This window comes from Ursus arctos, unplaced genomic scaffold (assembly GCF_023065955.2).
Source record: "Ursus arctos isolate Adak ecotype North America unplaced genomic scaffold, UrsArc2.0 scaffold_3, whole genome shotgun sequence".
NCBI classification, from domain to species: Eukaryota; Metazoa; Chordata; class Mammalia; order Carnivora; family Ursidae; genus Ursus; species Ursus arctos.
This window is the reverse complement of record NW_026622985.1, coordinates 44,822,809-44,850,689: the sequence shown is the minus strand read 5'-3', so window position 1 is coordinate 44,850,689 and position 27,881 is coordinate 44,822,809. Positions and strand designations below refer to the sequence as shown.

At 35.6% G+C, this 27,881-nt stretch overlaps 1 protein-coding gene across 10 annotated transcripts in view; it reads left to right on the top strand.

The window, feature by feature from the left end:
- The window catches only part of DGKB (diacylglycerol kinase beta), an 863,998-nt gene that overhangs the window by 4,564 nt on the left and 831,553 nt on the right, over window positions 1–27,881 (top strand). For all 10 annotated transcript variants that reach the window (XM_057304222.1, XM_057304226.1, XM_057304221.1 and 7 more), the window contains exon 2: window positions 1,552–1,646. The gene's annotated coding sequence lies outside the window, so the exon portion shown is untranslated. The remainder of the gene's footprint in view (window positions 1–1,551; window positions 1,647–27,881) is intronic.

Here is a 27,881-nt window from a genome sequence, read left to right as displayed (position 1 = left end):
TGTAAGTATCTTAATGATCATTACTTTAAATATCCTATTAGGCCTATTACTTCTACCCATTTTGTTTAGGGCCCTTGCTGTGGTTTGGTTCTGTTCTTTCCTTTAGGACATATATGTCTGTCTCCTCATTTTTTCTAACTCTCTGTGTCTGTTTCTGCGTGTTAGGGAAGTCAGCTCTGACTCCTGCTCTTAAAGGTGATGGCCTTATGAAGAAGAGATCATGAAATGCCCTGTAGTGCAGTGTCCTCCATTCCCCAAGGAGCTGGTGCTTCAGGGAGTATCTCCTGTGTGCGTTGTATGTGCCTTGTTATGTTTTTGCCTCTTTTCCCTTCAGTTCAGTTCAGGCTCTCTTTGCCTGTTGTGGGCAGTGTTTGGTGTGGGTGCAGTGCTGGTTCCCACAGATGGCCACGTGTTTATGCTGAGGGGCGGCGGAGGGAAATGGTACTGGCCAGTTGCTTTCTTCCTGGAGGTCTCCTGCTGATCTGCTGAGACTGCCTGTAGTGCTGCGTCTTTCAGAGCAGGGACTCAGCTTCCTAATGCCCTAGTGCCATCAGGGCTCTCCCAGAGCCAAACACACTGGTTTTAAGAATTCCAGGCTTTAAGTCCCATTGTTTGTAAGAACTCATGAAATTCATCCCCTCTTGCTTTCACAGCCAATTATTATGGGGGTTTGTCCTCCATGTGTGGGGCCCCCACTGTGATCTTCTATTTCTTGCCCTTTACTGCACTCCTAGCTCCCTCCTGCGATGGCTACAATCCCTTTAGGTCTCAAATCATATCTTCATGTTTCCTAACTTTTTCAGTATGGCCTCTTCTCTACTTTCAGTTGGATTCATCCTGCCACTCTTTGGGTCTTTTTCTGGGATATTTAAGCTGATGTGAGTGTTATCTAATTGCATCCATGGGAAGAGGTGAGCGTTGGGTCCTCCTACTCCAGTCTTCCCAGAAGCCTATTTGTTACATGTTTTGAGTGCAGGATTAGATTTGGGCTTTATGTTAGTTTTCCATATTTTATACATAATAAATTAACTGTGAAGAATAGAAAATTTTCAATATCTTAATTTTCATAAGTAAAATGTGGGTGTACAGATACTTTAACAAAAATACCTTTTGCTTCTTTTCGAACATAAATTTTCCCTTGAAATCATATTATGAGTAACATTTTAGAACCTATTACCCTTAAAATTTGATGATGAAATCAAAGTTTTCCAATTTGTTCTGCTTTGGAAGAAAGTCTAAAGTGTAACCATGGGGACATTTGGGTGGTTCAGTCTGTTAAGGGTCTGCCTTTGGCCAGGTCATGACCCCAGGGTCCTGTCATGAGTCCCCGCATTGTGCTCCTTGCTCAGCAGGGAGCCTGCTTCTCCCTCTGCCTGCTCTGCCTGCCGCTCTCCCTGCTCCTGCTCTCAATCTCTCTCTCTGACAAATAAATAAGTAAAATCTTAAAAATATATATATATAATTATGGTGGATATAGTAAGTCTATAGTGTAATATTGGATATAAGTTTATAGTGTAATCATGAAATAATCATTAAATTTCTCTGTTACAGATTATCCTAAACCAACAAGGGATAATAATCCTAGCATATTCTGTGGTGAAAATAATGGAGATTGATATTGTGAAGTACATGGAACAACATGAATGGTAAGAATAGTTTAATCTAAAATATGGTAAAAATAACATTTAGTTTTCCGTTTAAATACTATAGTTTGGGGCGCCTGGGTGGCTCAGTCGTTAAGCGTCTGCCTTCGGCTCAGGGCGTGATCCCGGCGTTATGGGATCGAGCCCCACATCAGGCTCCTCTGCTATGAGCCTGCTTCTTCCTCTCCCACTCCTCCTGCTTGTGTTCCCCCTCTCGCTGGCTGTCTCTCTCCCTGTCAAATAAATAAACAAAATCTAAAAAAATAATAATAAATAAATAAATAAATACTATAGTTTATTAGTTTAAAAATATGGAAAATACAGGAAAGACAGTTACCTACAATATCATTATTTAGAGATCTATCAGTAATATTTTGATATATTTCTCTTCTGTTATTCTAAACATATAAGCTTATATATGTATAATATGCCTTTTATTTTAGTACATTTACACTGTATTCATACTTTGATAGTCTGAGCACTTTCATATATTTTAAATAGGGTTTTTAATAACTATTTTATTTCATAAGATTTTTGTAATTATTACTTTGGAGGCATTTAGGAAGCAGTTATCTTTCAAATACTATTAAGAGGAAGCAAGTTGAAAATTGCGGTTGAAACATCATGTATTCAATGTCTTACTCATCTTTTTTTCAAAAGTATAGGGCAGTAGTCATGTGATATTTTGACCCTATTGATGAAGATAAAGTTATTATGCCATTTGCCCCACTCCCTTGCAAATAATATATAAAAACGACTGCATACACCAGGTGACTATACAGAACATCTTGGCACTTAAATTATGATGCTACCCAAACCTTTGTAGCCTACCTTAAAGAAGCAGGTGCAGATAGGCAAGTAAACACATCGTTACAACTGAGAAAGTGATGCTGGTATAAGTAAATATATTTTGAAGGCACTTATTATTCCTTACTAAACATACACATTACCACTCCCCACACCAATGTTTATGTTAGGGATTTGTAAGAATTATGTACTTTTTTGTTTTGTTTTGTTTATGTTTTCTTATGCTTTTCCAGGTTACAGGTAAAAAACCTTTAAGGTATTTAATTAATTTTTAAAATCTTTAGTTTCTACCCTGTGAAACCGATTAGGAGAATGTACTGTACTCTAATGTCATTTAAGTAATTAAAATATAATTTTTTTAATAAATCAAAGATTAGTGTAAACCACTATTGAAAAAGTCAAACAGAAGCTAAATCCTTTGGATTATCTTATAAAATACTTGACAACACATTTGTGACATACTCATCTACCTAATAACACCAATTTTAGCTCAGATTTCCATACTTTAAGAAAACATTATACATTTCTTTTTCTAGGTTTGACAACAGTTTACGCATGTGAAAGAGAATTATTCCTTTTAACACTGATACTTACTTAACACTGGTACTTATCTTTTTACCCAGGCAAGGCAGTAAACATGTGAGATCATTCAATACATCAATGATATAGCAAATATGTATTTTATCATAATTTGTTTATACCATAAACCTTGCTATTGTAATATATAATTTATAGTGACACTTCTTACCAATTTTTTAAATGTAGAATGTTCTTGCTTTTTAATTCCTGCATAATCTACCCTATTTTAGCATTTGCAAAATGAATAGAACTGGGATAGTGTTCTCCAGGATGATTAGACATTCTGAAAATCTTCTTATTGCTCCTTCCATTCTAAGAAAACATGAAATTCTAATGAGCAAGCTGTTCTATACCATCAGAAACTATTACTGTGTATGTTTTATACATTTTTAAGTAAAAGAAATCATGCCAATTCCCTCTGTAAGCTTTGCCTGACTAAATAGAAGTATATTTTTAAGTTACTTTTAATTATACATATGGCACCAAAGACCAAATACTTATATAGCATAAATATTTACTCATTGACCGAAGTGGTTTTTACTGCTAAAGTACTTCTCAGTTTACTACAGACACACATTCACTTAGTTATACCTTGGCATCTGGTGAGTTATGCCAGGTGTCTAGTAAAGAGGAGGAATGGGACAAGAGACAGGTACAAAATATAGCCATACCGATGGGACTGACAAACCCCACATGCTACTACCTTAGCTTCTCACATAGGAGTTTAGGACAATAGCAACAAGTTGTTCCAGATTTATAGAGCATGACTTTAGGGCTTTCTGGACATGGCTGTCTGTGTTTAGCGGTTGGCTTTAGAGAAATCTGTCAACGAAAAGATAGTAAGATTTCCATTCCTCAGTCTGGGGTTCAATATTAGGAGGACTCCATATCCTCAGAGAAAACTGTCAGAAGAAATATAGGCAACCAATGCTAACTGGGATTCCTAGATTGGTAATTTAGGTAGTTACTAAAAGAGAAATCAGGAGCCTAATCGGTGACCAAAGGCAATGCAATTTACAGTGGGAGCATGACAGTTTAAATCCTGGCGCTTCAGTTTCAGATCAGGGGCTGTGATTTAAACTCTCTTTAGTTAACTACAGTCAGTTAAGCATCTGACTCTTGGTTTTGGCTCAGGTTGTGTCCTCAGGGTTGTGATCTCGGGGTTGTGAGATTGAGTTCTGCGACAGGCTCACACTCAGGGCAGCCTGCTTAAGACTGTCTCTCCCTCTCCCTCTGTCCCTCCCCTTCATGCTCTCACTCTCTAAAATAAATAAATAAATCTTAAAAAAAAACCCACAAAACTCTCTTTAACATTTTATAAAACAGAATAATAGTACTTATAAAGTTGTGAGGATTAAATGAGATATTTACTGTATAGTAGGTTTTTTAGTTTCATATCTGGAATGTACCGGGCATTAAGGAAAAAATTAAATATTAGCAGTAATTATTGTGGCAAGATAATCACTTCTGTCTTTTCTCTCTGTGATTCTCCTCTCCTTCTGTTTTGTTGAGGTATCCAAGATCTTTACTATTTCACAGCCTCAGGGAAGTTGCATTGCTGGGCCAAGAGTAAAAGCCATTTAGAGGACACATCCTTTCTTGCCATTGGACGTCTTAAAAGTCCTGGGATGAAGTAATTAGGTAAAATGTTCATGAATGTAAGTGGAGGAGAGAAGGAAAATTTGAAAGATCAAGAGAAAAGACAAAGGTATTTCCTCTTACTTAATAATAGGTGAGGAGATACCAAAGATAAAGATTATAAGGAGAAACTATGGATGCTAAACATCAGAACTCTCAGTGTCCGGAAGCATTCTTACTCCAAGCAAACCACGAAAACAGTTTCTAGATCTTAAAAACCTCTTCACACATATGCAGTAACATTTTTGGCATGACTACTGTGGTACAAATGTTAGTGGGTCTGGCTTCCTTCTCCGAACATATTTCACTGAGACCTTGAAAGAGAAAAGGGCCCTAGTAATGACTGAATGAAAATTTCCCACCAGCCATGTGTGAAGGCTTAGAATCCATTTGATTTTTTAAAAAGATTAAAAAAGGCTCTTTCCTATATACTGGAGTTTGTGAATTGTGATTCACATGCTCTACATTGTAACGATCAGCAGCATGTGTAAGTAAGGATTCAGAGGTTAGGAATATTATAAGTGTTCTGAACCTTTTTACTGAACTCAACTATGTAGAGCTGGAGCTCCATGAATCCTGCATAGGTCAGACAATATCTGACTTTGGGAATTAGCATAAGGCGAAGACCACAGGCAAAGACACACCAGCCAACCTATTGGGAGGTAGAAAATTGCTGCCTGAGGTGATTTTTCTTAAGAACTTTTAACTTGTGCTTTAAGGAGCTCTGTTACTTTACAGAGTGAGAGTCCTTGCTTAGTTCTAAGCCTTTACAAAAAAAAATTAAATATTATTTGACAATAATATCAGTTTAATTTTCAAGAATGATTTTGTACTGTAGTTATAGACATTAAAATTAACCCAAATAAGGGATGCCTGGGTGGCTCAATCACTTAAGCGTCTGCCTTCAGTTCAGGTCATAATCCCAAGGACCTGGGATGGAGCCCCAAGTTGGGCTCCCTGCTCAGCAGGGAGCCTGCTTCTCCCTCTCCCTCTGCCTTTCCCCCCTGCTTGTGTTGGTGCTCCCTCTCTCTCTCTCTCTCAAATAAATAAATCTTAAAAAAAAAAAAAAAAAAAAAAGACTGACCTCTAAAAAAATTAACCCAAATAATACAACTACCATTTTTACTTGGAAATACATATCAGGTGTCATAACCTCCATAAAAGTCAAATTTGTACAATTTTCATTCCCATCAGTGGCTTTCAATGGCCTGTAGGAACACAAAACAGAACTAGATCTTGTATAACACATAGTTTTATTATATTATTGGATTAATCAGAAGTTGAGGACATCTCCAAGGAGACAGAAACAACAAAGACAGAGAAAAGGAGATTGAAACTAGAACTAGAGCCTGACTTTCACACCCAAATAGTAGGTTCCTCTAAGGGTAAATGCCATCAGTGCCGCAGTCAGGTGACTGGACCAGGAGCTGTTTGCAACATTAAAATCCTTAGGCTCCTTAATTAAGGCCAGGACCCTGGAAGGTGGGTAAATTGGTCTCTTTGGTAGCTCCCCTGATTCCTGGAGGAGGAACTGTATCTACTCCAGAAGATCACTAATAAAGTTTACCTATAGGCCTATGATCAAAGAGCACCAAACACACAAGAACACAAATGACCATGAGTGAGAGTCGGCAGGAAACAGGTATTGGTTTAGGAGAACCAAGAACTTTAGCTACTGGAATTGTAGGAAAGGCAAAACTTTACTTTGCCTTCTTGGTGTTTGGGGCATGAGAATTTAATTGACATAAGACACATTAATAGGAGAAAAGCATACAGATACAAGTTTTACATGATATAAGACAAGGAAGACCCAGAGAAGTGACAAAACCTAAATATTTTTGTAGTACGGACAGTCCTTGATGTATGATGGTTTGGGTTATGATTAACTTTATCATGGTGTGCAAGTGATAGGCATTCAGTAGAAATTGTATTTTGAATTTTGATATTTTCCTGGACTAGCACTATGCTGTACGATACTCTTGTGATTTGGGGTAGCAGCAGCCACAGCCCCCAGTCATCTTCCTGATCACAGGGGTAAACACCTGATTACTTAGAACCATTCCGAACCCATGCAGCCATTCTGTTTTTCACTTTCAGTGTAGTCAATAAACTACATCAGATATTCAACTATTCATTATAAAGTGGCTTTGTGTTCGATGATTTTGCACACCTGTAGGCTAATGTAAGCGCACTAAGCACATTTAAAATAGGCTAGGGTAAGCTGCGATGTTTGGTAAAGTAGGTGTACTAAATGCATTTGTGACTTAGAACATTTTCTACATTTGATAGCTTTATTATGATATAACTGTGTTATAATTAAAGGAAGATCTGTAGTTTGATCAAAGAGAGGTAATTGTGGAAAAGTAACTAAAGTATGTGGAGAGGCTAATGGGAGATAAGAATTATTTGAACTGGGTGTCTGGGTGACTCAGTTAAGTGTCTGCCTTCAGCTTAGGTCATGATCCCAGGGTTCTGGGATCGAGTCCTGCATCGGGCTCCCTGCTCAACAGGAAGCCTACTTCTCCCTCTTCCTTTGCCTGCTGCTTCCCTTGCTTGTGCTCTCTCTCTCTATCAGAATAAATGGGCAGAATAAATGAAATGAAAGAGAGGAAATAGCTCAGGAAATGATGACTGCGCAGTTTCTGTTACTGCTGAAAGGTAGAGTAAACTGTAACAAATACTTAAAACACAAAATGGGGGAAAAAAACAAAGACAATTTTAAAAGACAATAAAAGACAAATCTCCTCAGAGGGATGTGACTTTGACTAACAGTTGTTTTCCAACAGCAATAATGGATGCGATAGAGAATAGAAAATATCTTTGAAGTGCTGTGAAAATAAGTATAAACCTCATTTTTTGTTGTTAACCAAATTAGTTTTATTCATTAGTGTTTAATTGTTTCTACCTCAGTTTCCTGAGTGAATCACTGTTCACATTTCTGTTCTTAAATTATATTATATATATATGACTTACATATAATATATACTTTATATCATACTTTTATTATTGGCAAGTGAAAATTTCCTCTCTTTTTGTTCATTTTTAGTTCTTTTTTGTCTAAACCCCTACTTTTATTCTGCTCCCTACCGTTCCCTGCCATAGCCAAAGTCTAATACATTTAATGCAAATGTATTAAAATGTATTTCGGTAAAATGGTAACTGATGGCAAGGATGTGACTCAAAGGCAACTCTTATCCATTGTTGGAATACATTGGAAATCATTTTATAAGATTAAACATTCATATACCAAATGATACAGTAGTGCTCTTTCTAATCTGCACCCATTCCCCACCCACAAAATATTCCTGTATGTGACCACCAGCAGGCAAGGATATTCATAACAGGGCTATCAAAAGTAAAAAAAAAGTTGGAAACAATTCAAATGACCATTTTCAAGAGAATGAATATTCGAAGCAGTAAAAATTAGTAAACAACAGCTACAGATAACAATTTGTATTAAATTTAGAAACAGCTGTGAGTAGAAAAAGTAAGTCAAAGATGAGAGCATATACTATAATACCATTTTAGAAAACTGAGAAACAAAATAAAAGGTAAATGTTGCCTAGAGTTGAGTATTATATGTGATAAAGATAATTAAAAATATGGCAAAGGAACGATAAATATAAAATTTTAGATAGTGGCTCCTTGGTTGATGGTATACAGAGGAAGGGGTAGGAGGACACAGATAGAAACAGGAACTGTTGGAAATGCTCTAGATCTTGATTTGGGTGGTGAGTTCAGGGAGAGAGGTTATTTTGTAAGTAAGCTTTGTAATTTACATATGTAATATATATATCTCACACAAATGTATATATGTATATATATGTGATATATATAACACAAATATCATATATATGTATATATATGATATTTGCCTTTATCAAATAATACCTAATAACATTTTTAGGAATTTAATTTAAAAGTCAATTTATAATTTATAAAAATTTTATTTATAGAATAAGCCCTTGTACTGAATCTAATTTTTTAATATGGCTTCATGGGCATTTGATCTTTATTAAAAAGGTTTCATCTTCTGTTGATCAGCTTCATTAAACTTTGGTAAATCGATACTTTACTATCTCAAGCTGTGCGTTATTTGTGAAAAGATAAGTATTGAAACATTGGTATTTGGGTACGAGTTTGTTCTGCTCCTCTCTGCTTAACTAGCTCTTAGCTGTTATGTGCTGTAATGTATCACCTAAACAACCAAGTTGTTTTAAATGTTTTCAGGTTAATTTATATTTCTGCTTTTTTGCACAGAATATATTTCTTATATAGATAATTGAAATTTTATTTTGTATGACTAAACTTGGTAAATACTGATTCAACTGCTCATTGCCTCAGAATGTATAGAATATTTAGGATTATGATTATCTTGTCCCATTGATGCACTGGAATCTAATTACAGGTTGTGTCTTTTGCTCTTTGCATACATCATATATGCATATGTAAAGTCATCAGACATGCAACATGTAACTTGCCATTACCACTTAGCTCGGATTTCACAAACAGTTTCTCCGAGCATATGAGTAAATAAAACAGTGCACTGTCTCTAGGACCATCTAGGGGAAGAGGTTCAGAAATAAGTAAAGATTATACAAAATAAAGGTACCAGTGATGTACTAAAAGAGAGACATGTGATCAGAGGGGAGAGAGTCATTTGAACTAGGTTGAGGGGACTGGTAGCAAATGGACAATAAGAGTTGAGCTAGAGTTGAAGAGGGTATAAAATAACACTTGGTGAGTGAAGAGGATGGGGCCTTAGAGAGCCAGCTACACTTTGAGCAAAGGGCAGGACAGTGTTGGGGGCTCCGAAGTGATGAGAAGAGTATAGTTCTCGGAAAACAGGGAAGCAAGGAAAGCAGTTTTTTTAAGCTAAAGTCTTTGGTATTATTTCATTGCCTCTTACCTCATCTTTCTACTATTTCTCGTCCTAAAAACAGTCAGATTGGCCTTTTAAAAATACTTTTCAGTCATGTCACTCCCTGGTAAAAATATTCACTGACCTTCCCCTTCCACATGGCAAAAGTATTTTCTGGAATTTAAACTCAAGGACCTCCTCAATATGATCCTAATAGTTCTTTGAACCATCATTCCTACTAATCTACTGTAAAGTGATTTCATCAAGTGAATCTGTCTACTATCTTCAGTCTTCTTTGATTTGCATGCTGGCCTGCATTTGATTGTCCATGTCTACCACCAGTACATTTCTATCATTACATGTCTGTGTGGTTTTACAGGACTCTCCCCACTGCCACATTACACCCTTTGCCACCTGTTTCAAGATGTGGGAAGTCCTCCTCCCTCCGAAACATTCCCTAAATCCCTGAGGATTTTTTTTTTTTTTCTCTTCAAGTTTCTTTACAGTCCAGAAAGTATAACACTAAGCTATTCATTTAAATGACAGAAAACAGAGAATATGGAAAGGGGAAAAAAACAAGTTACAAAAATAAAAGAGAGATCTTCAGGGCTGAGGAGCATAAGTCTGATCAAAACCATATACTCCTTTCCAAATAAAATGTATTAAAAAATAATTGTATACATCATTCTGAAATTTCTGAAGCATGAATGAAAAGCATATTCTAAAACTTTCTAGAGCTATAAGTCACTTGACAAATGGGCAAAAATGATAAAAAATGCTGTACATCTGAAGGCTGTGGAAGAAGTCCTCAAATTTCTAAGGGAAAATAATGTTCAACCTAGGATTCAAGACCTAGAAAGGTATCAACCAGTTGGGGAATCTATATCATTAAATCATTCCCAATCATATGTTAATACAGCCTAGCCTAATCCTAGAGCCAGGAAATGCCTAGCATCATGCTGTTATCCAATAAGTTGCAAGCCTCTCACTCCATTTTGCAAGTAATCAAGCAATTTTCTGCTCTCCAGAAAGCACTGTTCTAGTCAGCAGTGATAGAGTCTATTCCACAGATAAACACATCTACAGTGTCGATGGAACCACTGTTCAAGCCAAGACTCCCAGGAGACAGCAGAAAGAAACTTAGCCTTCTAATACATCTTTCTGAAGTATCCTCCCCTTTTACAAAGTGGTTTCATCTCTCCAGAAAAAAAAAATCAAGCAAAATGATTTGAAACAGAACGAAACTACTAAAGGCATTGGAAGTTAAGAGTTTTTGAAGCTTAATAAATGATTTGATCTTTTACATTTATTTTGCATGAACCAAGGTTCTATGTTCAAGAAAGTTAAACAACAGATGTGATACTCAGGAATAGAAAGCAGGGGATCCTGGGTGGCACAGTCGGTTGAGCATCCAACTCTTGGTTTTGGCTCAGGTCATGATCTCCGGGTTGTGAGATCCAGCCCCGCATTGGTCCTCACACTCAGCACAGAGTCTTGAGATTCTCTCCCCCTCCCCCCCTCCCTCCCACACACACTCTCTCTCAAATAAATAAGTAAATTTTTTAAAAAAGGAATGGGATGCATTGCTCAGTCCTGAGAAATATATGTATATATAACTCATACGCATAAGCCAGGTGCCATATCATTGAAGTTAAAGGATGTGATCATTTTAACACTATTTTTTTTCATTTCTCTATTTCTGTAAGCAACACTTCAAACAAACATGAAATTCCCTTCACCATTAAACCAATGGTCAAGTATATTAATTCTAACAATTATATAGATTACATAATTGGAATGTTAATATGCTAAGCAGTTTCTTTGTCTTCAAGTATTCCTTTCCTTGTTCAAACCTTTTACTATAGTCTTATTATACCTTATAGTAATTAGAGAATCTTTTTTTTTTTCATATTAGAGCATTTTTAAATGATTTCCAAGCCTAACCATTTTTTTGAAAGGTGGGGAGGAAGGAATGGGGAAATGACATTGAAAATATAATACTGGCATTCATGAAGATGTTCCGTTGTTCTAGAATATTATTTTTAGTCATAGGAGAGAAAAACAAACTATAACAAAAATAACAAAACAAAAAAAGATTTGACCGTACACAGAAATAAATAAGAGTATTTGTGAGTGTAAAAGCAATCTTATTTTAAACATGAGAAAAGAAAAAGAAAATAAATATTAACTGAAGAATTTCTGAAGAATAATTATTGTAATAAATTTGGGAACCATTGCCCTAACAAACTCAGGTGGTCAGAAACCAAATTAGGTATATATCTATACTATTTAAAATAAATAGTTTAATTCATACACCAAATAAAATATTAAAATTGCAAAAAAGAGAGGAATTGTATATACCATTTTATGATTTACTATTTCTAGAACATATGTCCTAGACCCCCAACCTTTCTACAATGCAGGTTTTCCAATCCTCTTTAAATTAAGCCTTTGGGATTATTCAAGCATGACAGATACACTTAGATACTATCAGGCATTCAATACACACTATGTGCCTTTGATTTACCTGACAAGTGACAACAAGGCTGTATTGAGTTAAGCACAGACACTATCACTAAATGAATATTTGCAAGACCTGCCTGTGGTTATTGTCATACCAGAACAGAACTCTTGTTCAATATCCTGTCTGGGAAGCAACCTCTACCAGATGCTTCCAAAGAAGGGCAAAACCACCCATAATGCAATTGGATGGATATGTAATTCTATACCCCTGAGGGAAAACACTTCATCTTGGCCCCAGGTGGTGAGCCACTAATACATACTCTGTTCATATTCTTATGAGGATTGGTCTTTTCAAGTAATACACTTTTAAAGGACTTTTTTTTAGTCGTACAAGCTTTACCTTTGAAACACTAATAATAGTGATTTTATAAGTCACCGCAGTAGGAAACCTTAAATTGGTCAGAATGGATGGCTTTTCCTCATTTTTCACAAATGTGATGTGAAACATGTCTCACCTTTCCCTATTTTATTCATTTCTTCACATCATATATAAAATAATTTGATAAACCGTGTAGTAGAAATAAAATGAATCTATGTGTAAATGGAGAGGCTGGATATACAACTGAACAATGAATAGACTTATAAAAAAAAAAAAAAAATAGTACAGAACTCTAACCCACATATCTGTAGTAATCAACCTGGGAAGCCAAACAATAACTTCTGCAGCAACCAATCCAAGAAGTCAAATGGCACCTATGTGTAGTAGTCATTGTAAAATAATTGATTTAGCCAAAGAAGGTCAGCTTCCCTATCCTGTCCCCTTCTCTTGCCTACCTCCAACACGGGATCAACTCGAGAAAGCCAAATATGCTCTCTGAGCCCCACTTCTGTTAGTTGACCTCCTGCTTCTCCATTCAGACAACCCCCAATCAAAACTTACCTGAAGTTTTTTTCCTTTTTCATTAGAAAGTTCTCCATGCCCCTGACTGCCTTTAAATATCTGCCAAATGTAAGCGATAGTGGCTGACTCCCTAGCTAGAGCAAGTTCTGAATAAATAGCCTGTTTGTTCTCATTTGGGTGGTGGTCATCTATTTCCATAACAAGTTAATGTTCTTAAAATGTGTACATGGATCTTTAAGATTTTAGGTTAATACTAATTTTGAGATACACTTGTTTAAATAAATAACTGTTTAAAGTAGTTATTTCTGGGGAATATAGCTGATGTTATGGGTGATTTTCATTTTTTACTACAAATATACACACACAAATTTATATATTTTTATTTTATGTACTTGAGTAGAATTTTACACTGATTCCAAAAGCATTTTAAATAATAAGAAAGTTTTGTTTCCATTAGAGAACTAGATTTTGTTTTATTTAAAGAGCTAAGACAAATCACCTGTACAAAAGAATTATCATAAAGTTCCTAGTGGGCATATGCATAAGCAGTAGTTTTAAAGACATTATTAATTGACTACTAATAAGAAAATAAAATTTCTGAAAGAAACAAACAAAACAGAGATTACCTAAGAAGATCCTCTACTACACTGGTGACTTTGAAAGCTGAGTAACTTCTTCATCTTCACTAAATGTACCTCTCCTTTTCTTTCTTTCATTTTCTCTTGGAAATTCCCTCCCAACCCTCAGCTACATGGAGATATGGCTACCTATGGCATCTCGTTTATCTTCCCAGGGCATACCTTTTACCACACATGCCAATCAGCTTCTCCTTAAGAAGGTCGGCCTGGAGGAGGAAGCACTACTAAAAGAGGCAAATTATAGGGTGGCAGTGCTGGGATTCAGGGGAAGCAAGAGAGGAGTAGTGCTGTAAAACAGAGAGAAGAAAATAATCAAGAAATTCATTTTAAACACTTGTGTGTCTAAACTACAAGCAATGGTTTAGAACAGGGGAAAATAGATAAGAATGTGGGGGGAGGGACAGTAATTGAAGGCTGAAGATGGGAGTGTCACCAAAGGAGAAGGGAATGAAGAGGAAGGAAAACACTGTAAATTCCTGAAGATAACAGGAAGAAGAGAAATTACGTGAATTACAATCAATCACTTTGACTATATTTCCAAGACTGCAGTTCCAAAAAAATTAAGATACTTAGTGGACAAATTTACAACCAGAATATCAGATTTAAAAGATTCTGTAGGGGGAAAAATGTGATTTTATTAAAATACTGACTTTAAAACAAATATTTAGGGTGCCTGGGTGGCTCAGTTAAGCGTCTGCTTTCGACTCAGGTCATGATTCCAGGGTCCTGGAATTGAGTCCCACATCGGGCTTCTTGCTCAACGGATAGCCTGCTTTTTCTCCCTCTCCTCCCCACTCATGCACTCTCTCACTATCTCTGTCTCTCTGTCTCAAACATAAAATCTTTAAAAATAAAATATTTAAATACAAATATCAAACCACATTATGAATATTAAAACAAACCCTCCTTTGGTATAATTCAAAATTAAGCCTTCAATTTTACTTAAACAATTTTACTTTGGAGTGATTTGGATTTTTGCTACTAGAGCAGTCTTTAAAAGGAAATTTACTTTCCAGTCACTAATTTACAACATAGTACTGTCAGTATCTCCCATTAGAGCTGACTTAATAACCTTTTTCTCAATGTGAAAAGGTCCTGAAGACCCTGTTGCATATACTGGAGAAAAGTTTTGTTGGGGGATATATTATATATTACTCATAGGAATTCCCAAGGTTGAGAAAATGTCATTTCAGCATAAAAAGCCACACCAATGCCACATTATGAAAAGGTTATTTTGAAAAGAATGTATCTTAGAATCATATATTTATGCGTTTGTATTTCATTTTTTCAGATTTGATCACTTGAACTTTGTTTTCACATGGTGTTTAGCAGGAGTACATATTCTTTTATTTCCCATGTTACAAGCAGCACTAGATCACAATAAGAGGCTATTACAAGAATTTAGTAGATTCTGCTTAGCTAACAGTCATGGCTTTATGATTCATATAAATTTAGATGTTGCATTTCTTTTATCTTTTTTGCACTTCACAGTGTATACTCTGTTTTATACACATCTCTTTGATATTTACTGTGTTAGTAAGGTTTATTAGTATTGGTTTCATATGAGGAACACTTAAGCTCTAAGAGTTTAAATATTTTTATGGAAATAGGTAAATATTGTCTAAATTAGTACCCATGTCTTCTAATTTCAAATTGATTATCATTTCCATTATGCTCTTTATGTCTCAGTGAAAGGGGGCTTATGTGGACCTGGAATTATAGAATATATAATCTCAATGAATGCTTGAAACTTGTTACATGCAGTCCTAGCATTTGCCGAACATTCCTTCCTACTTAATATACTATAGAATACCTATTAAATACTAGGTACTATATTTATGATTTGCAGATATTCTCTTTAATGCTTACAGTAATTTTAAAAAGTAGTTATCTCTATTTTTAGATAAGAAAATTGAGATTCAGAGAGATTAAATAACTTATCTGTGGTTACCCAGTTGACAGAATTCATACTCATCTCTGTTTGATTTTATGCTTCTTCCAGAATTTCCTGTTCCCTTAGGAAAAAAACACCTCTTTATTTTTAAGTCACTCTATTGTTAAGTCTTCTTACTTGGCTTCCCAAGGGCCTACCAGTTGGTTAATTTATGTAGCCTGTCGATTTCTCTAGGCTATTGGTTATATATATATGCATTGTCTGGAAGATAAACACAAGACACCTGGTAAACATAAACATTGCAAGAGTGTTTAAAAAAGGTAGCATTGCCAAAAGAACAGATTAATAATAGATAAAAGCATTCTAGAGATGAGGCTGAAGCAAAAGATAAAATATGTTGGGGAGAGATCTAATTGCCATATATCTAGGGGCCCTCCTCTATGTATGGTTCTTTATATCAAAATCAGTCACTTCTTAGCAATAAGTCATAGGTCTCTTGACAGTAGTTTGGTAATAAAAACCTACTTCTAGTGTGTTTCTGGCCCCAACCTCCATAAACCACTTAGCACCTCCCCCACCCCCATTAGTTACTCTGTGAGTAGGGCACAGGAGGGTGGAGGGAGGCAGCGTTCTGGCCCTTGTGCTCTGAGGACAAACCCAACTTTCCAACTATGTAAGAAGCTATTAAATATGTTTTCAAAGATATACAAACTGCAGAATACTGTTCTTATAGATTGGAAAACAGATTTGAGCTTAGACATGGAAATACCTTGGTGTATTGCAAATATTCCTAGTAGATGGTTCCCATGCTCAGTTGTCAATTGTTTTCTGAAACCATCCTATTCTAAAAATAGTTTTCTCCATTTTTTTAGATTTCTACAGTATTTCACAATTTTGTTATAAAATTTATCAAATCCTATTGTCGTGATTAATTTCTGTGCCCTTCTCTGCTCATCCTTAACCGTTACATTAATGTTCTCCCTGACAGCAACTCCACTTTTTCTTACTGACTTCCATGACTTCAGTGCTGCCATGACTTCAGGCTTTGTAGGAGGCAGTTCTCTTAGAACATTCACAGAGTCTGAATCCAGTTACAAATAATTCTAGCATTTTCGTAACATCTTGAGAAGTGGTTATTATCCTGGAGTCTAATGTAAAATCTGATAAATACTCTACCGTTGTTGAGAAATGCCTATCTTTAGTCGTATATAAGAAATCACCTGAATACTAAAGAGATGGAGAGGGAGACAACATCATCTCTGGCTCCCTTTTAGAGGTCAGTGAATTGAACATTTTACAAGCAGGAAAATGCTTTATCTGATTCAAGTTAAGTGACTCTGGACTGAAAGGTGTAAATTGCTCCAGTTTTTGTCTAGGATCTTCCCATATCCTGGGTCATGTTAGGCCAAAACAACACAGTGTGGACTGCTGGAAAATTCTATTGTCATGATAACTGACACTCCAAACAGGTGATGGGAAAAGATCTGGATTGTGTGTATTGTATCACACAAAAGGAACGTTACCTAGGAAACACCAAGGCTACTACAGAAATAAGTGGCTCATGTTAAAAGATGGGGTAGGAGAAAAAGCTGGTCAGCCACCAGTAAGCAAAGAACAGTGCTGTTAGCGGGTTTGTTGGCTGGTTGGTTGGTTGGTTGGTTTTGGTTTTTATTTGTCCTGTCTGCCTATTATTGTGCATAACTATATGTGTGAAACAGTGGTTGTGCCATCACTGCCTTTTCATTAGTGATGCCATCTCTCTCAGAATTCCAGAATATTTCAGTTCAAAACCTGAACTAAATTCTTGTACATCAAGTAGAGTGAGCAGTCGAGATAATCTAAGCAACTTTAAGAGTATAGAATGATGGTCTCATATATTGTAATGTTTCCCTGGTGTATTTTCAAAACAGTAAAATTGGTTGAAAATACAAAATTTTAAATTATATCTAACTTTATCTTGAATTTTAAAGTTAGAACTAAAACAACTCCAAACTTGTGTTTTCAAATATTGTATTTCCCTTTAATAAAGCTGAATACCAAATCCATACTTTTAACATTACCCTAATATAACAAATTTTACAAGATCTAATACTCTCCAAACCAGTTCCTATCTCTACTTAAAAATAACTACAAAAAGAGGATACATAAACAAAGATAAAAAGTGACAGAAAACCTACTAAGGACATTGAAAGTAGGACAAATTAAAAGAAAAATGGGTCCCACCCCGGGGGCTCCTTGCTTGGCGGGGAGCCTGCTTCTTCTCCCTTTGCCTGCCTCTGCATGCCCACTCCCCCTGCTTGTGCGTGCTCTCTCTCTCTCTCTGACAAATAAATAAACCTTGAAAGAAGGAAGGAAGGAAGGAAGGAAGGAAGGAAGGAAGGAAGGAAGGAAGGAAAGAAAGAAAGAAAGAAAGAAAGAAAGAAAGAAAGAAAGAAAGAAAGAAAGAAAATAGAGAATTACATAGTAAACACAAAAACACATGAGATAAAAATATTACACTGATATTAAGAGGGGGAATCTAATCAAAAGTGGACTCGAATTGTTTTGCATTTATCACCATAGCAATTTTCATGAGTATGGAACAGACTTCACTTCTGGCTTAAATAGAATATTCAAATATGTGGATGACTGTCACTATTTAACATAGTTTTGCAAACATTTGGTATTTTTGTTAATTTTATTTGCATTTCATTTGGTGAATGTGTTTGAATGTCAGTAAACATTTGAACATGATCCTTAGGCTTAAGGAGAGTTCTTTTCCAGTGGTCTTATCAGGAAAGTCAATTGGTTTAATTTAGAGAACGCATTTGTATGGATATTTCTGAGATGTCTGGAGAAACAGGTTGTTAAGCCAAATGCAGGTCTAGATTATTAACCTTAAAAATAAAACTGCCAGCTATTTTACCAGCAGAAATGGGTTTATTCGGGAGTAGCAACAAATTACAATCTGAGACACGCAAGCTACAGCAAAATCATAGGCAAATCTGCAAAACAAGGAGAGATGCACTCTTTTACGGAGGAGAGGGGAGAAGTTGGGAGGGGGAGTTCTAAGTACGGTGATTTTTCATTCCCTGAGTTGGGACTGTCTCTCATTGGGTGGGCCCTTGTGGGGCAGAGGGAAGAGGGGGGAGAAACTGTTTTCCTCCTCCTGCTGTAGTAAAGTAGTGTCTACCTGCATGGTTCCTCTCTTTGTATTGGGTCTGCTAGGCATGGGAGCTCCCCATCCTGCCTTCCAACTATTCTAAATGGATTTCCTTTTCTTAATCCTCACAAGATCAAAATATGAGGTGTGAGAAATGTCCTCAGTTCCTCCTTGCCCCACCATGATGATAATCCCCCAGTGAGCCAGAGACTATGTATATATCAGACATAGCCTCTCTGTAGGTTTGCCTTGAGGAAATTTCTGAAACATGTTTGTCTTCTAGAGAGAAAATCATGCATAAATATTGGCTAATAATATACACATGGATTAAATGTAACAGAACCCAGCATGACTTCACATTTCAGAGGATCTCTTATAAAATACATTTGTTAAACAAGACCTAAATCTTAATAAAGCAAAATGAAAGATTCTTTATTATTGGGAATTCAAGCATTATCCAACAAGTTTGGGTAGTTCTGCTTGTTTAGTTTTTAGTTTTGGATTTTAGAAGAGCTGCACCAATATCCCTGAATTTTCCCATACAAATAAAGGATTGTTCCACATAGGGGTTTGGCTGACTCTAGAAGTGGTCCCAAGCTTCCTAAGAAATATTCCTAAGAATTCCTAGGGTAATACACTTTAGGAAAGATCCACAAAATACAGTTCCTTTAGATAAAAACTACGAGAGAAGATGTAGGGGAGGAAATTTTTTTCTTTTCTTTTCAAAGGCTCTTCTATCTGGTCTAAGATTTGAATTGACACAAGATAGATTAGAAGGAAAAAATCAAATTTAATTTTGTACATACACGGGAATGGCACATACATGAAAGATTCAAAAGCAGAAAGGTAAAATGAGGTACATGTGCCATCCTGACCTAAGGAATGCAGTAGGGGCCTAGGGCTTCAAAGCGGAGGAAGGCCATTCATAGGGAGAAAGATGGTTGATAACTAGATGTTTGCCGTGCCACAGAGACGGGTCATTCAGATACAGTGTATCTCTTGTAGTAACTCCAATTCTGAGAGAGACTCCTAATTTAGATTCTTCTTGGTAGTTAAGGGAGGGGCAAAAGTGGGTCATTCAGATACAGTGTATCTCTTGTAGTAACTCCAATTCTGAGAGAGACTCCTAATTTAGATTCTTCTTGGTAGTTAAGGGAGGGGCAAAATTTTCTCTTAAGCATGCAGGGTCACATTTGCCTTTCAGCTTAAAGTTGTCCACATGCCAAAGTGCCACATTTTACGGAGACTTGGTCTGAACCATTTCAAAGAGTATATCCTTTAGCTAGTGTCTCACTTTATAGTCTCACCCATTTAGTGACACAGCATGTAATATATGCCTGACATATGGAGGGCATATGGTACATAAATGGATGAATACATGCTATCCATAGTGGATGTGAAAAATTGTATTTACCCCTTGGGACACCTGGGTGGCTCAGTCAGTTAGGTGTCTGCCTTTGGCTCAGGTCATGATCCCAGGGTCCTAGGATCGAGTTCCACATCGGGCTCCTTGCTCATTGGGAGCTGCTTCTCCCTCTGCCTGCTGCTCCCCCTGCTTGTGCTCTCTCTCTCTGTCTCTGACAAATAAAACCTTAAAAAAGAGTTGTATTTACCCCAAAGGAAAAATTAAAATTAGTTTCCTTAAAAACGTACCTATAGCACAAGTTAAGTTTGCAGATACAGCTTCAATGTTATCCAGTAACTTCAAAATACTTTTTGGAAAGAGGTATTTATAAAGAAAAAAAACCCAGAATAATCATTTTTAGTAAGATTACATCTGTAAAAATTTACTTTTTCTATGCCTAGAGAATATTGATTCCCAGCCCTTGTCTCAGGGTAAAATTTTATCCTTCTCAAAAAAAAAAAAATTCTAAAACCAAATTATTTAAATTTGTGTCATTTTTCAAGAGATATTCATGGCATACAGTACTTAAAAGAACAGAAGTTTTTTTGTTTTTTGTTTTTGTTTTTGTTTTTTTTTTTAAATGAGAAATATATTTCACAAGTATCAAAAGATTTGAAATCTTAGGTTAAGTGACATCAATAGAAAGTAGTATGATTTTCTCCTTGTAGGCCCAGTATGTTTGAACTGATTCAAATAGTGTATAAAACTCCTTTTTACAGCATTCTAGAATCAAGGAAGTTTCCATATCGGTGAGCCCATATTTACCAATGGTCTCAGGTTTTCTAACTCCCAGTCCAGGAGCATTCTAATGGATGCTAACAAGATGTGATACTATTGTCTTAAATCTTAGATGCATGACATCAAATTGTATTCATTCCAGTGAAGCATGAACCCTTGCCTTAGAGATCCATCAACTATTTTAATGTATACTTTTAAATAAAATTAGTAATCTAGTTGGGAGGCAGATGTAAAGTTTAGTCATGATTTACGAGTAGTAAATGATACCTTGACCACAAAATAATTTCATCCTGATACTGATGCTTGATGAAAAACTACAATTTTCATCATAGAGATTATAGCATTATTAGATTATAGCATTAAGCTATATAAAAATAAGATTATAGCATTATTAGAAAAAAAGGTCAATGGTATCCAAAATGCCAAGAGAAAAGGCAAGAATAAAAAGGCAAGAAAACATCCTACTATCATGAGTAGAACCTTAATAATACCTGAAGTATTTATATCAGTTTTCCAGTAATAAGCGAAATTGCTTATCCTTCGCTTTCGATAAAGTATGTAGTTAAAACCGTACAGAGTTTAATTTATTTGGTCTAGAGCATAATAACATTTTCAGCCTTCTTTCGAGGTACAGCTAGATTAAGCAGATAGCTCATTTAAGCTAAAAAGTTAATGTAAAACATAAAACATAATCAGTGTCTTAAGAGACTAACAGAAGTCCACAGGATCCCCAAAAAAGATACATTATGTAATCATCATGGGAAAAGAACAGTTGTTGTTGTTGTTGTTGTCATCGTTGTCGTCGTCATTGTTGTTGTTACAAGGGAGTATATAAGTTTATGAGTTATGCATCTTATTGGTAATATTTTTACCCAGTCAAGTAGGGGGCGACAAGAGCATTGCAAACTAAAGAAACAGTAAATAATGACACAGAATTGAGAGAGACAGAGAGAGATGTTCAGAGAAGAGTGGAGGAAGGAGGTTTAGCTGGAAGATATTGTGTATGGGTATGGGTGGGCAGTGGAAATTCAAATGGAAATGTATATTGAAGTAAATATGAGGAAAGTGGGGAAAAACACTGGTGAGGTGATGAGTCTGAGTCTGATCTGAGAGTTTCCCCTCTTCTTTCGGAAGATCCAAGGTAATGCAGAGGTGCACAAGATAAAGGAAAAAAAAATAGAGAGTAAAGATATTGGAAGTTAATGCATATTAGCAGTCAGAGGAATTGGGATTGGGTGTGTAAGTCACTGAGAAAGATACTTTTATAGGTTTTTGTAACAGTTGGATGGAGTTTGTTGGAGACAGTAAGATTAAGGACAGTAAGAAGTCTTTACAAAAGGAATGCTGAAAAAAAAAGAGATAATGGTTAGCTTTTCCATCCATGTATGGTTCAGCTCTGTGTGAGGCACTGTTGAGGGCCTGGAGATCCAGAGGTCCGTATAAGGTATAGTCTGTGCAGTTACGAAGCGTAATATCTTAGCAAGGTGGACAAACTGCAAGATAACGATGTGAATGACAGCAGTACGAAGGAGGAGCTTGGGACATACAGAAGCACATGCCTAGACTGGGAGAATCATAAGAGTTTCCTAGGGGGAAAAACAATAGGCATTTTCCAGATTAAGGTGGGGTTGTGGTCAGATGGAATTTTGTTAAGCAATGCTTATACTTCTGAAACACCCGAAGTATAGTTTTCTTAATAAATGAATTCTGTGTGAGGAGTCAGGTAAAGCAAATGACCGAGACTTCTGTATTCAACTACAGAGATGGATTTTGCCACATATATTTTTTAAGCAGGAGAGAGACATCATCAGTTTTCATTTTAAAAGACTACTTTTCAAACAGTGGTAAGTTTGAAAACAGGAAGACCAGTTAGAGATGTATCCTATCAACCAAAGGTCATGAGCTGGAAATCTGATTAACACAGAGAAGTGTGAATAGAGAAGTAAGAATAGATTGAAAATGATGATTATGATAATGATGATGGTGCTGATGATAGTAATACTGGTGCTGATGAGAATGGTGATGCTCTTACTGCTACTGTTGCTGCTGATGATAATTACAGGTAACAGTTTTGAGCACTTACTGTTTGACATGTACTGTGGAAAGTTTATTATGTAAATTATATTGCATGAGTCTTATGATAGCTCTAAAAGTTTAGACCTATTTTTATGTGTATTTGAGAAAAGAGGAAATTAATCCTTAAAAAGTTTGGGTAATTTGCTAGCGATTGTAGAGATACTAAACATTGGAGATAAATTTTTAATCATGTAATCTAGAGCCCCTGCTTTAGGTCCACTTTATTATTTTGTGCCTCAGCACATATTTAGGAGTTAAAATGGTTAGCTGGATTGTAGAGGATAAATTGAATTAGAGAAGAATCTATAATTCCTCCCAACACTGCTAATTTAGGTAAACATTAGGATAATGGTAGTCCCATTTATTAAGACTAAGAAAACTGGTAAAGATTTACGTAGAACAGATTTGTTAAACAGTATTAGTTTGGGGACAAAGAATGGTCCAGTGAGACCTAAACTGAAAATATATTTGGATGTAGCTGCCTAGAGAGATAACCAAAGTACAGATTTTCTAAGAGAGATTGTAAGGTGAAGAAAAGTGTTTTGTAGATATGCATACTACGACCAGAAATAGACCATTTTTGTATTGAATACAACATGATTTTTTTCTTATTCTATTGGTAATTTCATTTTTAAATAATATGAATAAATTTAACTCAACATTGTTTTATGATTAGCGGCAGAGTTAAGAACAAAATGTTATCTGAATCACAGAGACAAATATGTCTTCAAAGAATGCACATTCTGAAGAAAAATTTTGCCAATATAATGACAATAATATCTATTCATTTCACTCTTCTATTTGAAATGAAAGAGCCCTGTCCCTTCTCATCTAATTTGGATGCTCATCCTTGCTCTTATACTGACAAAGTATAATAATTGTGCCATCTCTAATTTTTACATCTTTATTAACTTTCATGTCAGAGTATCTGGTCTGGTAATTACTATTCTATTTTGCTTCTTTCATGAGCATTACTTTTCATGTTAAAGAGAAAAAAAAAAAAACAACACTGAGAATGTCCCTTGAAAAATACCCAGTGTACATACAATTTTCCTTGTAATGCATTTATAAATTATGATAATTTTATTAAAATGTATGGTGATTATAAAAGGAAAAGTCAGTGCTATATCTGGTAATCTTTCCATCATGTTAAAAATATCAGAAGACTGATAATTGAGATTAAAACTTCTGCAGGAAAACCTATATCTCTGAGGCTTTACTTGAATGGCTTCTTGTATTCTCAGAAACCGTTCCTTTTTGGCATTGTGGATAAAGAACCGTTCATCCCCGTAAGCTTAATAACGACATTTTGTCACCAGAGAGCACACAGGTGAACCCCTGGGGGGAAGTGGAGAAGAGAATGTCTTATTCTAAATGGACAGCTAATGAGACACTTAAAAGCACATCCAGTGAAATGTATTACTGCTACAAGGTCTGTACAAATTTGTTTGAGGCCTCCAGTTCATTGATTTGTTTATGGAGATGGCTTAGATTTGTAATATCTTTCACTGCTATTGTGGTATAGACAGACTGAAGACGTATTGAACACATCTTATTTGGTGAAAGTTCCCAGAGGGAGTATCAGAATTAGCAGCCTCCATCCATAATATTTGAGGGTCTCCTGCTTGATTTTTAAAAAATAATTAATTTAATAGTAATTGCTTCTCTAGTGTTGTTTACATTGCAACCAATTTTGAACGTCAGTAATTTCCCCTGAAGAAACAAACACAAAACCACATGTCCTTAATATTACCATGACCGTCCATCTCATTTATATGTAATTTAGCTATGGCTAGACATAAAAAGCAAATGAAGAATCAGGTAATTAAGAAGGGAATTTATTTTCCACTAACCAGACTAAAATCAAAATACTTTTGTCAACTTTTCTCAATAACAACATTGATTCCCCACTTCCTTTTCCTATATGTAAAAACACAAATTAAATATGAAGCGCATATTTATACAATACGTAATCTTGTGTTTGAGCAGAGAGCTAATTAATGAGAGTAGGCAATGATATCAATACTCCTAGTGGGGAATCAGTATAGTTCAGTACATACATGTCTTTTAAATGGGCCACTGTGGGGGAAACTGAATATGAAAGTCACACTCCCTGGTCCTGGAAGAGTTTATAATGAATTGAGGAAAACTGACCGTTACACAGATATTTTCAATATAATTTTTCATATAAGTGCTAGAATGAAGACAGAATAATATAAAAACGCTGAAAGAACTAATTACAGAATCTCTAAAGCGACTCTCAAATGAAAAGATATAAAAATAATAGGAAAACAATTACATTTGTAAACCCATTTAAATATACTCCATTGTTCCCTAGCTGGTCAGCAGAAGAGAACATTTTTTTGGTTGTTGTTTAAGATTTTATTTATTTATTTGACAGAGAGAGAGAGAGAGCACGCTCACAGGCAGAGTGGCAGGCAGAAGGAGAGGAAGAAGCAGGCTCCTTACTGAGCAGGGAGCCTGATGTGGGGCTCGATCCCAGGACCCTGGGATCATGACCTGAGCCAAAGGCAGCTGCTTAACCGACTGAGCCATCCAGGTGCCCCAAAAGAGAACATTTACCATATTTGCCACATGATCTGTATTTCTTTGTAGTAGGAAATTATTAATGACAGAATAGATGAAAATTTCAGTGACTTCAAGTTTTCTTCAACACATTGCCATGTAATTTGACTATCTGTGTGCTATACCTTAGATCAGGGTAGCTAAAAATCATGACTTGCAGTTTATAGCTGGGAATTACAGATAACATAAAAATTTAGAATTATTTACAGATTATAATCTCTATTGTCGATTATATTGATGAAGAAAACTGTTCTATTTACGATGACTAAAAGAATGACTGTATGCCCACACCAGTCATGCTGTTCTCACTTCACTTTCAGGGTCTTTGTATTCTCCTTACTATTGGACAAATTAAAGTATTTTTTAAAAGATGACTTAAAAGATTTTATCCTTTATCTTAGCTATTTTCAACAAAAGGATTGTGGTGGCTGTGTCAGTTTGACTGCACCAAAGGATACCTGGATTAAACATTGATTCTGTTTGTGTCTGCGAGGGGTTTCTGCAGGAGATTAGTATCTGTTACTGTCTGCTTTATTCTTTTTAGTTGTCTTAGTTTTTTTTTTCCTTGTATTTGGTATTCATAGTAATTTTTTATTATACTGAATACTGTTGTTAAAGATCTGAGGCAAGTCTCATTTTCTCACCCCCCTCCTGAAAGTCTTCCCCTCTTACTTTTGTACATGGTACCCTGAAAAGATGCAAAAACATGGTGTTTTAACCAGGGTATGTCTCAATATGCATTTTTTCCCCAAAATAATCCAATAAAGATTTTTAGTAATGCAATATGCCTTTTTAATACACTAACTGGGGGGACACCTGGATGGCTCCATCGGTTAAGCATCTGCCTTCGGCTCAGGTCATGATTTCAGGGTCCTGGGATCAAGCCCCACATTGGGCTCCCTGCTCAGCGGTGAGCCTGCTTCTCCCTCTCCCTCTGCTGCTCCTCCTGCTTGTACTCTCTTGCTCTCTCTTTCTCTCTCTCTAATAAATAAATAAAATCTTTAAAAAAGACACTAATTTAATTTTTCCTTCATTTTCTTCTCTTATGTCCTTTAATAGTTTTCTGTGTGTTGAAATAGACACAAATTATAGTGATGTTTGACCATCTTTATTCACCTTATCTATTATAATATTTTTAGTTGTCATAATCTTTTTCTTGTATTTGGTTTCCACAGTAATTTCTAAATCCCTTTCTCTATTCCATTAATTTATTTCAGTGATTTTTATTCTCTTTCTTATTTCAAACTCATTGCTTTTGTAACATAGTTGCATGATTCATGATTTTATTCCTCTAAGTCTGTAGTCTTCCTGTCCATGCAATTTTGTCATTTCATATTTAATATCTGATTTCATTAAATTTCATTAAATTTTTCTATGGTAATAACCAAACATCAGTGCAGTTATTTTTCTGTGTCTTGAGTTTAATTTAATCTCAGAATTGAACACTTCATCATTTTGTGATTTTTACATCTTTAGTTTACCTTCTTAGAGTGTTGTAGATATACGCCATTCTGACTCTTTTTATTTTATTTCTGACTCAAATAATTCTAACTCAAAAAATATTCAAAATTGTGTTTTTCTGATATTCTGTAGTTTATTTTTCCTTAATTCTTTTACTACATTATCTAAGACATGTTTGTCTCCACACCTGAAATTTTACTTAAGACATATAAATTATGTTTGTTTTGGTTTTCTAAGAGTCTGAGAATGTGCTTGCGTTCGTGTAGGCTTGGGGGAAAGCTGAGAGTGGGTTAGGATGGAAAGTACTAAGTCAGAACTATGGTCAGTTTGGAAACTGGCAGTTTGCCAGTAGTTATGTTACAGAGTCTAAACCACCTGATTGGAATATACGCCACCATTTTTTGAGGTATTCTTGAGCTTTGAATTTTTCTCTCGTGCATTTACATCAGTTTGCTTCTGGAAAACACACATCTCTGATATCCTTATTAATTTAATTTGTTAGTTTTTAAGATAGGAAATACCATGGTCAGCCAGTCTTTATTCTGCCACTTTCCTCAAGAAGATAGAAACTATTATAAATGTTTTAGCATTGTCAATTTGGAAAATGCTTCATCTCATTTGGGGATGAAGTAACATATAAATAACAAATGAGAAATGTTAGCTCTCTATAGCTTGTTCCTCCATATAAAATCTTTATCAGTAGTTTGAAAAGGTGGCTTCAGTTATGTCAAACAAAATATTTTGAATGAAATTTATGGAAAGCATTTGAAACAGATTTCTAGCATAATTTTTTTTTCTTTTGTTATCATTCTCACTGCTTGGCAAGGATATTAGCTGGCAAGGTAATTTGTAATTATTATTGAGAGTTCAAAATTGAGTCTAACAGACTCGGGTTCAATCTTGGTTCTGTTACTTACTAATTAACTGAGTAACTTCGAGATATCACTTTAACTCTTGGAGTTCTAATTTCCTCTTATGTCCATCTTTGGTTTGTTGTGACTTCAGCTGTATAAGTGCCTGGTATTGTCTATCATAGTGTATACTCAATA